This window comes from Dreissena polymorpha, chromosome 13 (genome assembly GCF_020536995.1).
Source record: "Dreissena polymorpha isolate Duluth1 chromosome 13, UMN_Dpol_1.0, whole genome shotgun sequence".
NCBI lineage: Eukaryota > Metazoa > Mollusca > Bivalvia > Myida > Dreissenidae > Dreissena > Dreissena polymorpha.
The window spans coordinates 54654427-54667838 of NC_068367.1; positions in this window are offsets into that span (position 1 = coordinate 54654427).

A 13412-nucleotide genomic window follows, 5' to 3' on the forward strand; every position below is an offset into this window, starting at 1 on the left:
TAGGTGTTCCATATGACTCAAGTTGTGTTTCAACTGTTGCTCCCAATAAGAATAGACTAGAAACTATCCCAAAAGGAACACGACAGAATCTGTACACTTCCAAGTTGTCATATTCAACACTTGGGTCCTGTACATACTTAACCCAGAAGAATCATGTCACATCGCGTTCAGATGGCTGCAGACCAATCTGCAAAAATGCCTTCTCTATATCTGAAACTAAGGCTACTTTGTACAGACGGAATCTCATGAGAAGCCCGCACAAGTCTTGGAGCAAAACCGGTCCTCTATAAAGACATTCGTTCAAACGTTTACTTTCCTTTGACACTTTTGCTGAGGCATCATATACGATTCTGAGTTTTATTGTAGTCTTATTTGGATTCACAACATCATGATGCGGTACGTAATGAATGTATTCACTTGATTTATTTTCAGGCACTTTTTCAATGATCCCTTTTAGAAGTTGTTCCTGAATAATAAAATTATACTTGTTTAACAACTCCGGCTCGTTTTGCAACTTCTTCAGACATGATTTAAGTCTGCCAAATGCCAGTTGTTTATTGCTTGGTCAATCTGAATCTTCTTCCTTCCATGGCCAAGTCACTTGATATCTTTCATCTTCGAATATAACTGCATCTTTAATTTTTTTCATCACAATTTCATCATCAAGCACTTCTTCAGTTTCACTTTTCACTCCAATGGATTCAATGTTCCAAAAATCCACTTTAGTCTGAACAGCACTATCAGCTGTTTGGAATACATTTGTGTTATCGAGCTGAATATATTATTATTATTATTACATGTATTATTATTATAAAAGAATATTCATGTATACGGTAAACATTTTAATATTGATTGTCAATCTTTTTTATTACCTTTTGGTTTTTCGTGTTTTGAAATGTCTTTTTTCAACATACTACACCCAGATGTGAATGAATTTGATTTTTGAAACTGTATGCATATTTTGCAATACATCGTTTTTGATTTTGCATTAAAATATATCCACTTGAATTCCGGAAGCCAAACATCTTTGAATGATATATTATCAGATTTGATTTTTTTTGAGACCGGGTCATTAGATTCGTCAGAGTCCAAAGGACGCCTATTGCCTATGGTCGCCATAATGGCATTCGCAATTTCCGACACTTTCGCCGAACATGTCAAGGGTTTTATACCTTTTCATCTATCGTCATTCACAATTGTAACACATTTAGCCTTTAATCATTACAAACATTACGAACTTGTCGAAATTTAAATCAATTATCAACTTCTTTACTTACGTTCATTGTGTGACTATGTTGATAATTCGCTAACAGCTTTTACTCAAATTGATTGAAATCGGCAGCAATCTTTAATCAGATGTAATTGTTTATTTAAGCCGATAAGATGTACGATTACACCATTGTTTTGTTTTCACACCAGTCATTTTCCTTTGTATCGATGACCGGTTCTGACCGGTGATAATGCAGACTGCGTATCAATTTTCGGGTCAATAATACGGCGATGTATTGAACAACAGTGTACAGCTGAAAGAGTTTACTATCTGGGACAGCATTTGTCATGAAAAAATCGTTCGCCGAACGTTTTCGCCGAACGATTATTTTATTCGCCGAATTTGCTAAATTTTCGCCATTGGCGAATCTGGCGAACGGCAGCGGGAGCCCTGGTGACTCACTCCCAAATATAAGAATCAGGAAGTTTCCTTTTCACTTTCACTTGTACTTCTGGTTCTTAAAATCCATCCTATCGTTGCATTTAGAATGTATAATCCTTCTGACACTTCCAGTTTTTGCGAATGCACTATACTAGATAATAATCATTCCCAATCAATATGCCAATAGCAGACGATTCTGTGTCATTCGGTAGAGTATCGGCTGGACCTAATGTTTCCACAAGTTCACTGAAACAATGGTGTAAGGAAAGTATCTATCATCTTTCTTTGCACATTACCACTGATAACTGGCACAACGTTTGTACTTATTTTCATGTATTTTCCACTGTTCAACTTCAGATTAAATGAAGTCATATCTGTCTTTATAGTCTTAGCTTGACTGCCACCAAATGTGAAAACTTTCAATTCCTCCGTTCCGTCTGTTCCAGACCAAGACTATCTGCTAAATTTTTTGTGATATATGTACGTTGTAAACCACAGTCTAGGAGAAGCCTTGTTCTTACTAAAGAATTTGTTTCCGGATTTTGAACTTCAGTATTTGCAGTTTGCATGAAAACTGTCTCTCCGTGTGAAACCATCATACCTTCTTGCTTTGTGTCCCCATTTGGACTTTCACTTATATTTTCATCAAATTAAACATGAGCTTGTTCATTGGCACTAGTATCACCAAATCGTTTTGGACATAAACTTCTGTGATATTTATTAAACACATTACAGTAGACACACGCCTTATTTGATTTGCATTTTGTTACAACATGTCCACTTTTTAGACACCAATAACAATGTCCTGAGAACTTTTGTTTTCTGTCATGAATTGTCTTATACTGCGGACACTCGTCACTCCAATTTGAATTATCACAAAAATGACACGATGGTGTTAGCTGTCTGCTTTGTGTATAAACAAGTGCTCGCTCCCTTGTCGTTTGTAACGAATGATGATGAGTTTCGAGGATAAACAATGGTTATGAGTTTCCATAAGCTGCTCTGGGTGTGTTTAATGGTATTTTGCTTTTTCTTCATGTCCTTTGAATATTGAATTCACGTTCCTTTAAAACATAGTTTTCCTTGATATTTTTGTTGGATTTTTTACAAGCACATATGTAATTCCTCAAATGTCTTCGAAGAGATTTGACATTCCATTTAACATCATAAATGAGCTTGTCCGAACCATAACTATGTCATTCATTGTGAGATTTAAAAATTACTCGGAACATTTGTTCACAATCATTGGACGGTGTGTCATGCGAAAGAATTACGTCGATATCTCCAAGGTCAAGGTCGCACTTTGAGTTCAAAAGTCAAAAATGGCAATAAACGATCTTGTCCAGTACATAACTATGTCATTCATTGTGAGATTTTAAAATTACTCGGTACATTTGTTCACTATCATTGCACGGTGTGTCATGCGAAAGAATAACGTCGATATCTCAAAGGTCAATGTCACACTTGGAGTTCAAAAGTAAAAAATGTCCATAAATGAACTTGTCCGGGCGATAACTATGTCATTCATTGTGAGATTTTAAAATGACTCTGTACATTAATTTTATTCACAGTCATTGGACGGCGTGTGGTGCGAAACAATTCAAATGTCAAAATGGCCATACATGATAATGGCATAATAATTCTTAAAACTCGCCATAAATTAGCTTCTCTTGTTTTGTGAAGACAGCATTCTGTGTCAATGCAGCATGTGGGGGTATACGTCACGTTTGTGACAAAGCTCTATTTAATGGGCTACTCATTAACATTTTTGTCAGATGAATACTCATAGATGATGTTTTGGGTAACTTTATGTTTTGATTGACGGACTGGGGTCAAAAATTCATGGCTTGGCGGGCTAACACAAGCCTCTCAACCACCTTGTAGAAGAAGATCAAACTGTTCGACTTCCTTCTTTTCTGTAGTGGAGGATCTTCATACCTGCGAGCATTTTGTGGCAAAGACCGGCGAGGAATCTTTCAGCTTGTTTTTGGATTTTTTCAAGTTTGTCAACGTCTATTGTAGGGTGGGCCCAATCAAATCGAGCGTTATTGAAGGGTTGAATTTTTCAATGCAATATAGGCTGTTTTACGACTGAATTTAGGGCAGCATTTGGGATTACGCCTAAGGAAACCAAGTGTGAAAAAAGCTTTTATAATGATGTCATTGATGTGTGAGGTCCAATTTAGTTCGTAAAGCGAGACTATACGATTTTTATATCTGTTAAATTGTAATACATTGATAAAAATGTTACAATAACACAAAAAGTCGAGATAATTATACATTGAAGACGAATTTCATAAAACGCAGCAAAGACAAATTAGCGCCCCGAGCCGATTGTGACGAAGATATTTCGTACATATTTTCCTACAATAACCGAAGCATTCGTCTTTTTATTAGGATCGGAGTTAGTGTTCGTGTGTCGTATGAATAGATATCGTTGCAGGAAATTAAAATGATCCATAAAACTAAATTTAGAGTCACATAGTACATACATGTTTTACATGCTGGCGAATTCGACTAAACATACATTTTCGATCTTAGAATTAAATATCTGGCTTATTTCGCAATTTTCGGCACATGTTATTCTTAACTTTTATTTTAATTTATATTGAAATATATGTATAATAAGTTTTTTTTACACATTTTATAAAAATTCATAAATATTGGACAAAATCGTTAAGTCTCGCTTTAAGATATTGTACCAACCCAAGGTATGGGTTTTCCGGAACAAGTTTGAGGATTTAATTTTTTATCTGGTAAACTTTTGAGGATTTCTGGTTTGTGGTCAGAATGTAACATTTTTTGCGTTGAAGAGCATTCCCTATGTGTTGGCCCAGACGTTTAGTTAGTTCAGGTCTTGCTGAAAGATATCATGGTCCTTGTGACTTCTGAGTGTGCGGTATAAAAGGAAATCGTCTCCATTTAGGCGGATGGAGGAAGAAACCAAATCTGTCAGATAATTGATGTGGTAGAGAAAAAGAAGGGAGTCTAGTACTGTACCTTGGGGTACAACGGAGTTAACAGTAGCTGGACTGGATTTATCGCTTTCTTCAACAACTTTCATACTTCTGTCTGCGAGGAAGCTCCCGGGCAGTGGTTGATGTTACGAGTGAAGCCATGCTGCTCTAGCTTATGTAAAAAATATGTAGGACAGTATCGAAGGCCAGGATAGCCATAGTCATATTTCAAAGTAGGCTATGAACAGTGATCAGCAATTGTGTTTCACATGAGTATAAAGATCAGAATCCATGATGGGAAATGATGTGTTGACACATGATGCGCTCTAGTAGCGTGCATGTTACGCAGTTTATGAAAACAGACTATAGTGTTCGGCTAGATGGACATTGCCTTTTAAGAAACGTATGAGACAAAAGCGTCTTTCAAATCCCGAGGACATTTTCCTAAGTCAGTTGATGTTTTGAAGATGGTTGATAGTGCAGGTGCTCACTGACTGGCACATGTCTTTCGTACTGAGTTCGGGGTCTTGTCTGGTCCTTGAAGTAAGCACGTTTGGTGTTTCTAAGGAGTTGCTCAACACCAATTGTGGTGATGCTGAGTGGTGGTGTAGGTGAACGACAACCATTTGTAGTGTCAGGAAGATTTGTGTCTCCTGTATCCCTAGTTAACGCAGGCCCGAACTGATCAATCAGTAACTGGGATTTGTCTTTACTGTCACAAGTCTTCCAACCCTTTTCAGTGGTGTGGTGAACTTTCTTTACTTTAGCAACATTGACCTTTAAATAAGTTAACACAAGACACTGGTTCAACTTTCAATCACTTTTAATTTCCAGTTCTTGATTCTCAGCAAATCACTTTTCTTTTACATAAATTCACTTTTCTTATTTCCCACTATTTTTAAAATAATAAATTCAACTTTTTAAGGTAATCTTTAACATACAATCCCTTTTAAATACATTTTCTTATTCTCCCTTGTCCAAGCACATGGCGTGGTATTTATACAATAATTTCCCTCTTAATAACTAACATCTCATGAAAAGCAAGATAAGCATGACTAACATGTAAAGTGCGATATGGAGCAATATAACATAGTACAATTATCCCGCCTAAATATGATTTTACCGCCAAAATAACTAGGTCGAAGATTGAGCAAAGACATATAATCTGTTGTTACATAACAGGCGGAGCAAAGTGTCTATTTACATATCAGACGGAGCAAATTTACATAACAATATCAATGTTTCATAGATACAAAATCGTGGCATTCACGACATTCCCGTCGACAAAATGAACACATATTTTAAACAAATGTAAAATGATACTTTCATTAAATGTACACAATATTGCATTTTATACAAGTCCATTTCTTCTTTACCTTTCACTTCGTATTTGAGCATAAATCGTCTCATGGAAGTCCTATCTAACATTGAAAATTAATCACATTTCACTAGTTTTTTTCCTATTTTTATAGTCAAAGAGTTTCTTGATTTCACTTGTAGCATATTTTGCTGATTGTCTTTGAGATCGTGATCTTTGAATCACATTGTCTAGTTCATCTGGAATGTTATTGTTGTCGAGCGATTTGTTATTCGAACCATTGCATTCCAACGGGTACAACAGGTTGAACGGTCTTCCAATAACAGTTTTTGACGGCCATTCCACTTTTGCTGATCGAACAATACCGTCCCTGCTTTTCACCAGATTTACGACTCGACCAAGTTTCCAGCTCCCTCTATCCACGTTATCCTTGATCTGAATAATATCACCTACACTTGGGCTAGACTTGGACAACACTTTTCCTGCTTTCAGTTGTGTTTGGTTACGTTCTCTTAAGCTAGTAAGGTATTCCTCATGCCAAATCCGCCATAACTCATTTAACGTCTTTTGTCCTTTCTTCCATATTTTAAACAATTTATTTTTCGTACTTTCACTTGGGTTGTATTCCTCATCCTGACATTCTGAATCCAGTTCTGTTATTCCAGTGATTGGGTTTAGAGTCAAAAAATAATTTGGAGAGAGGGAAATATTTGAAATTACGTCATCTTCCACATAAACAAATGGTCGAGAATTTACTATTGATTCAACTTCCTTGATGAGGGTTTATAACTGAATCATTGTTAACAATCGTCTTACAATTGACTTGCGCATTAAACGTTTCACAACTCCCACTAGTCTTTCAAAGAAACCGCCCAATCACGGAGCAATTTCCTCAATGAATTTCCACTTTATTCCATGTTGACACATACGAATGATCATCCTCACTTTGAATCACATTATTCCAAACATCTTCGATAACTTGTTTTGAAACTTTAAATTGCGCTGCGTTATCACTCAACACTTCTGAGGGTACACCACGTTGTGACACAAACCGTCTAAATCCAATAAGAAACTCCTCTGAAGTCATATCCTGAATAACCTTTAAGTGAATAGCACAGGGTCGTGTTGTCATGCACGTAAATAAACATAGCCAAACTTTTTTCAATCCCTCACTGGTCTTTATCTGTAGTGGACCAAGATAATCGAGTCCTGTTTTCGAGAATGCTGGATATTAGTTCACTCTTGTACTGCAGAACGACTATGTGTTATCCAAAATTTCTGTCTCGTTTTGCTAAAGTTTGGGAAACTCCTGAATTCAAACACTCTTTGTGATTTTGTTCTATAACTAACTTAGTAAAACGTTCACTATGTTGTAAAAGTAGTGGGCGTCTCGCTCCTTCAACCATACCCGAATTGTCCAGTCTCCATTTGCACCGAATCATCCCATTATCATCAATATCCCAGTTGCTTCTGTAACTGAGTTGATTTCTGTGCAAGTATCGCGCTATAATCCTTGTGGTAATATTTCCTTTGTTTGTAAAGTATCCACATGATTTCAGCTTTTTGAATATCTTCACTTTTAATATGTCTACTTTTGCACTGGACTTTCCTAAGTTTCCGTATGAATAATAACACAAGCGCCGTAACCTTCAACATTTTTCCTAAGGAAGAATATCTCTCGATATCCATCCCGAACGGTTGATCGTCTTTTACAGAACAACACTGACTTCCGTCAATATGGATGACTCACGGTTGCTACTTTGTTCCTCGTTAGACAAATCACATATTCCAAATTCACACTCAAGATTCCATGCGCCTGAATTTTCACTGAACAACGTAGGTCCTTTCCTTCACAGTGTGTTTCCACTTAAATCTTTCGCACTTGATCCCCATGTAGCAACATCAGCAGGATTTTCTTTCGTATTTATGTATCGAATATGTACATATCCATGCTTTCTAATCTCCACCACTCTATTTTTTACAAATACAGGCACACTTTTGTCACTTTTTATCCATGCAATTGCAACCTGGGAATCACTCCACAAATAGTCTTCCACAATATGCAGCTTTAATTGACTCTTCACGAATCGTAAATATTTGACTCCAATAAACACAGCCATTAGCTCCAACTTTGGTATTGTTATTTCTTTCACAGGAGCAAGGCGTGTCTTCGCAAACACTTAATCCAACTTGGATGAATTTGCACTTTCCTGGTGAAGGTAAACTGCTGCCGAATATGAGCGTTTTGATGAATCACAGAAATACAGCAATGTGTATCTAACATCCTTGTAATCAATTGATATATTTCTTTCAACTTTGTAGTCACTTACGTTTTCAAGGTCCTTTTTTAGCTTTGTCCATTGATTCTGAATCTCAATATCTTCAATCTCCTCATCCCACTCTACACCTCTTTTCCACACTTCTTGAATGAGCAGCTTTCCTCGCAATAGAACAGGTGAGAACAATCCCATTGGATCAAACACAGAAGCAACTGTCTAAAGAACATTCCTTTTTGTTGTTGGTACATCTTTCTCTTTGATTTTCTGTAACGACAAGGTATCAGACCTATGATTCCATGTATGACCTAAAACTTGTGTTTCTTTCAACTCCGCTCTGTTAGAAGATGGTATACTTTCATTCAACAGATCACTATTAGATAACCGTTCCCTTAAACTCATCGATGCTTCATTGAACATACGCTTTGCCTTTTGATAGATCTCGATGCCTTGTTTGTCACTGCTTGCTCCATTTATGATATTATCTACATAAATATCACGTTTTAATTGCTCCGCAATAGGTGTTCCATATGACTCAAGGTGTGTTTCAACTGTTGCTCCCAATAAGAATAGACTAGAAACTATCTCAAGGAACACGACTGAATCTGTACCCTTCCAAGTTGTCATATTCAACACTTGGGTCCTGTATATACTCAACCCAGAAGAATCATGTCACATCGCGTTCAGATGGCTGCAGACCAATCTGCAAAAATGCCTTCTCTATATCTGAAACTAAGGCTACTTTATGCAGACGGAATCTCATGAGAAGCCCGCACAAGTCTTGGAGCAAAACCGGTCCTCTATAAAGACATTCGTTCAAACGTTTACTTTCCTTTGACACTTTTGCTGAGGCATCATATACGATTCTGCGTTTTATTGTAGTCTTATTTGGATTCACAACACCATGATGCGGTATGTATTGAATGCGTTCACTTGATTTATTTTCAGGCACTTTTTCAATGATCCCTTTTAGAAGTTGTTCCTGAATAATAAAATTATACTTGTTTAACAACTCCGGCTTGTTCTGCAACTTCTTCAGACATGATTTAAGTCTGCCAAATGCCAGTTGTTTATTGTTTGGTAAATCTGAATCTTCTTCCTTCCATGGTCAAGTCACTTGATATCTTCCATCTTCGAATATAACTTCATCTTTGATTTTTTCATCACAATTTCATCATCAAGCACTTCTTCAGTTTCACTTTTCACTCCAATGGATTTAATGTTCCAAAAGTCCACTTTAGTCTGAACAGCACTATCAGCTGTTTGGAATATATTTGTGTTATCGAGCTGAATATATTATTATTATTATTATTATTATTATTATTATTATTATTATTATTATTATAAAAAATATTCATGTATACGGTAAACATTTTAATATTGATTGTCAAACTTTTTTATTACCTTTTGGTTTTTCGTGTTTTGAAATGTTGTCTTTTTTCAACATACTACACCCAGATGTGAATGAATTTGATTTTTGAAACTGTATGCATATTTTGCAATACATCGTTTTTGATTTTGCATTATAATATAACCACTTGAATTTCGGAAGCCAAACATCTTTGAATGATCTATTATCAGATTTGATTTTTTTAAGACCGGGTCATTAGCTTCGTCAGAGTCCAAAGGACGCTTATTGCCTATGGTCGCCATAATAGCAGTCGCAATTTCCGACACTTTCGCCGAACATGTCAAGGGTTTTATACCTTTTCATCTATCGTCATTCACAATTGTAACACATTTAGCCTTTAATCATTACAAACATTACGAACTTCTCGAAATTAAAATCAATTATCAACTTCTTTACTTACGTTCATTGTGTGACTATGTTGATAATTCGCTAACGGCTTTTACTCAAATTGATTGAAATCGGCAGCAATCTTTAATCAGATGTAATTGTTTATTTTAGCCGATAAGATGTACGAGTGCACCATTGTTTTGTTTTCACACCAGTCATTTTCCTTTGTATCGATGACCGGTTCTGACCGGTGTTAATGCAGACTGCGTATCAATTTTTCGGGTCAATAATACGGCGATGTATTGAACAACAGTCTACATCTGAAAGAGTTTACTATCTGGGACAGCATTTGTCAGGAAAAAAATCGTTCGCCAAACGTTTTCGCCGAACGATTATTTTATTCGCCGAATTTGCTAAATTTTCGCCATTGGCGAATCTGGCGAACGGCAGCGGGAGCCCTGGTGACTCACTCCCAAATGTAAGAATCAGGAAGTTTCCTTTTCACTTTCACTTGTACTTCTGGTTCTTAAAATCCATCCTATCTTTGCATTTAGAAGGTATAATCCTTCTGACACTTCCAGTTCTTGCGAATGCACTATACTAGAATACAATCATTCCCAATCAATATGTCAATAGCAGACGATTCTGTGCCATTCGGTAGAGTATCGGCTAGATCTAATGTTTCCAGAAGTTCACTGAAACAATTGTTTAGCGATGGATCTAGCGTCTTTCTTTGCACATTACCACTGTAACTGGCACAACGTTTGTACTTATTTTCATGTATTTTCCACTGTTCAACTTCAGATTAAATGAAGTCATATCTGTCTTTATAGTCTTAGCTTGACTTCCACCAAATGTGAAAACTTTCAATTCCTCCGTTCCGTCCGTTCCAGACCAAGACTTTCTGCTAAATCTTTTGTGATATATGTACGTTGTGAACCACAGTCTAGGAGAAGCCTTGTTCTTACTAAAGAATTTGTTTCCGGATTTTGAACTTCAGTATTTGCAGTTTGCATGAAAACTGTCTCTCCGTGTAAAACCATCATACCTTCTTGCTTTGTGTCCCCATTTGGACTTTCACATATATTTTCATCAAATTAAACATGAGCTTGTTCATTGGCACTATTATCACCAAATCGTTTTGGACATAAACTTCTGTGATATTTATTAAACATATTACAGTAGACACACACCTTATTTGATTTGCATTTTGTTACAACATGTCCACTTTTTAGACACCTATAACAATTTCCTTTCCACTTTTGTTTTCTGTCATGAATTGTCTTATACTGCGGACACTTGTCACTCCAATGTGAATTATCACAAAAATGACACAATGGTGTTAGCTGTCTGCTTTGTGTATTAACACGTGCTCCCTTGTAGTTTGTAACGCATGATGATGAGTTTCGAGGATAAACAATGGTTTGTGAGTTTCCATAAGCTGCTCTGGGTGTGTTTAATGGTATTTTGCTTCTACTTCATGTCCTTTGAATATTGAATTCACGTTCCTTTGAAACATAGTTTTCCTTGATATTTTTGTTGGATTTTTCACAAGCACATATGTAATTTCTCAAATGTGTTCGAAGAGATTTGACATCCCATTCAACATCAGCTCCCTTGCTTATTTCAATTTGACGGAGCATACCTTCTGGAAGCTTTGTTGTTATAATTGAAACGAACAAATGCTGGTGCACATTTTTCACCTAACACTTCAAGACTTCGTAGATGCTTTTCAATAGTATCCATGAATGATCTCAAACTCTCCACTTTATAGAAAGGTGTTTGGATACTCAACATTTCCTTGTAATGAATATCAATGATTTCCTGTCTTTTCCCAAATCGTTCTTGTAACAGTTTCACATCAACCTTGTAGTTTGCTCCTGATCGCGCTAGGCCAGCAATAGCACGCTTTGCGTCACCGTCAATTTTACCGATAAATGAACTTTTCTATTTCCGATAGCTTTTCGTTTCTATGGATGGTACACTCAAAGGCGTCCCAGAATTCGCACCAGTGTAATTTGTTTCCATAAAACATATTCAAAACCAGTTTAAGAAGTTTAACTGAAAATTCAGTATGTTAACCTTTATCTCGTTTCTCCATATACTTCATAAAGTCTTGTTGATGGTGTATTTGAATATTCATCATATCTTTCATTTGTTCTTGCACAGTCACTAGCCTCTCATTTTCCGAAGGAGTAGGTTTTCCGTCTGCTTGATCAGTTACTGATTTTTTCTTGAGAATCTTTTCAACAAATGCTTCTAATTCCATGACACTGTCTGAAGCTTCAGAACACGACTTCATATCCTCATCTGCAACTTGTTCCAGTTCTTTAGAGTTTTCACGCTGGGCCTCTGCCATAGCACAAGCAAGTTTTTCAGACTGAAGTTCTAATTTATCGCTATACATTTTCAACATTTTGATACACTTCTCTGAATGTGTAATTAATCATCAATATCACTTTCATCCAAATCAGAACTGATAATCGCCGCAAAATAATTAATTTTCTCTGTAAGTGTATTTCTGAAGCGAGTTCTTACACCTTTCACGTATGGAAGAGAGCCATGTTTCTTTATATAATGAAAATGATAATCATTTTACACTTACTCTTTTGAGGAAGACAACAATGCAACTATCCTTTTCATTTCAAACACAATATTTCCAAAACACTTTTTCTTTCAGTCCAATAAAAGACGTTCTAAAAACTTTCCTTTCGTACAGCACGAAAAAAAAATTCCGGTTCGCGGGACCATTCAATGTGGTGAACTTTCTTTACTTTAGCCACATTGACCTTTAAATAAGTTAACACAAGACACTGGTTCAACTTTCAATCTCTTTTAATTTCCAGTTCTTGATTTTCAACAAATCCCTTTTCTTTTACATAAATTCACTTTTCTTATTTCCCACTATTTTTAATATAATAAATCCAACTTTTCAAGGTAATCTTTAACATACAATCCCTTTTCTTTAATACCTTTTCTAATTCTCCCTTGTCCAAGCACATAGCGTGGTATTTATACAATAATTTCCCGCCAAGTAACTAACATCTCATGAAAAGCAAAATAAGCATGACTTACATGTAAAGTGCTATATGGAGCAATATTACACAGTACCATTTTCCCGCCTAAATATGATTTTACCGCCAAAATAACTAGGTCAAAGATGGAGAAAAGACATATAATCTGTTGTTACATAACAGGCGGAGCAAAGTGTCTATATACATATCAGACGGAGCAAATTTACATAACAATATCAATGTTTCATAAATAAAAAATCGTGGCATCCACGACTAGTGGGGCAGTTCCGTCTTTGCTGCGAGGATGCACGTATCTCCAGAAGGATTTTGTATTTTCTTCATCGACACCTCTCTTTATGGTAATTTAGATGTGGTTTAAGTTCGTCTTCAAAAATGCTGTAATGAATTCTATCTGGGAAAACTTGTAGGTATTCGATTTGTTATTTTGTGGCATGTTT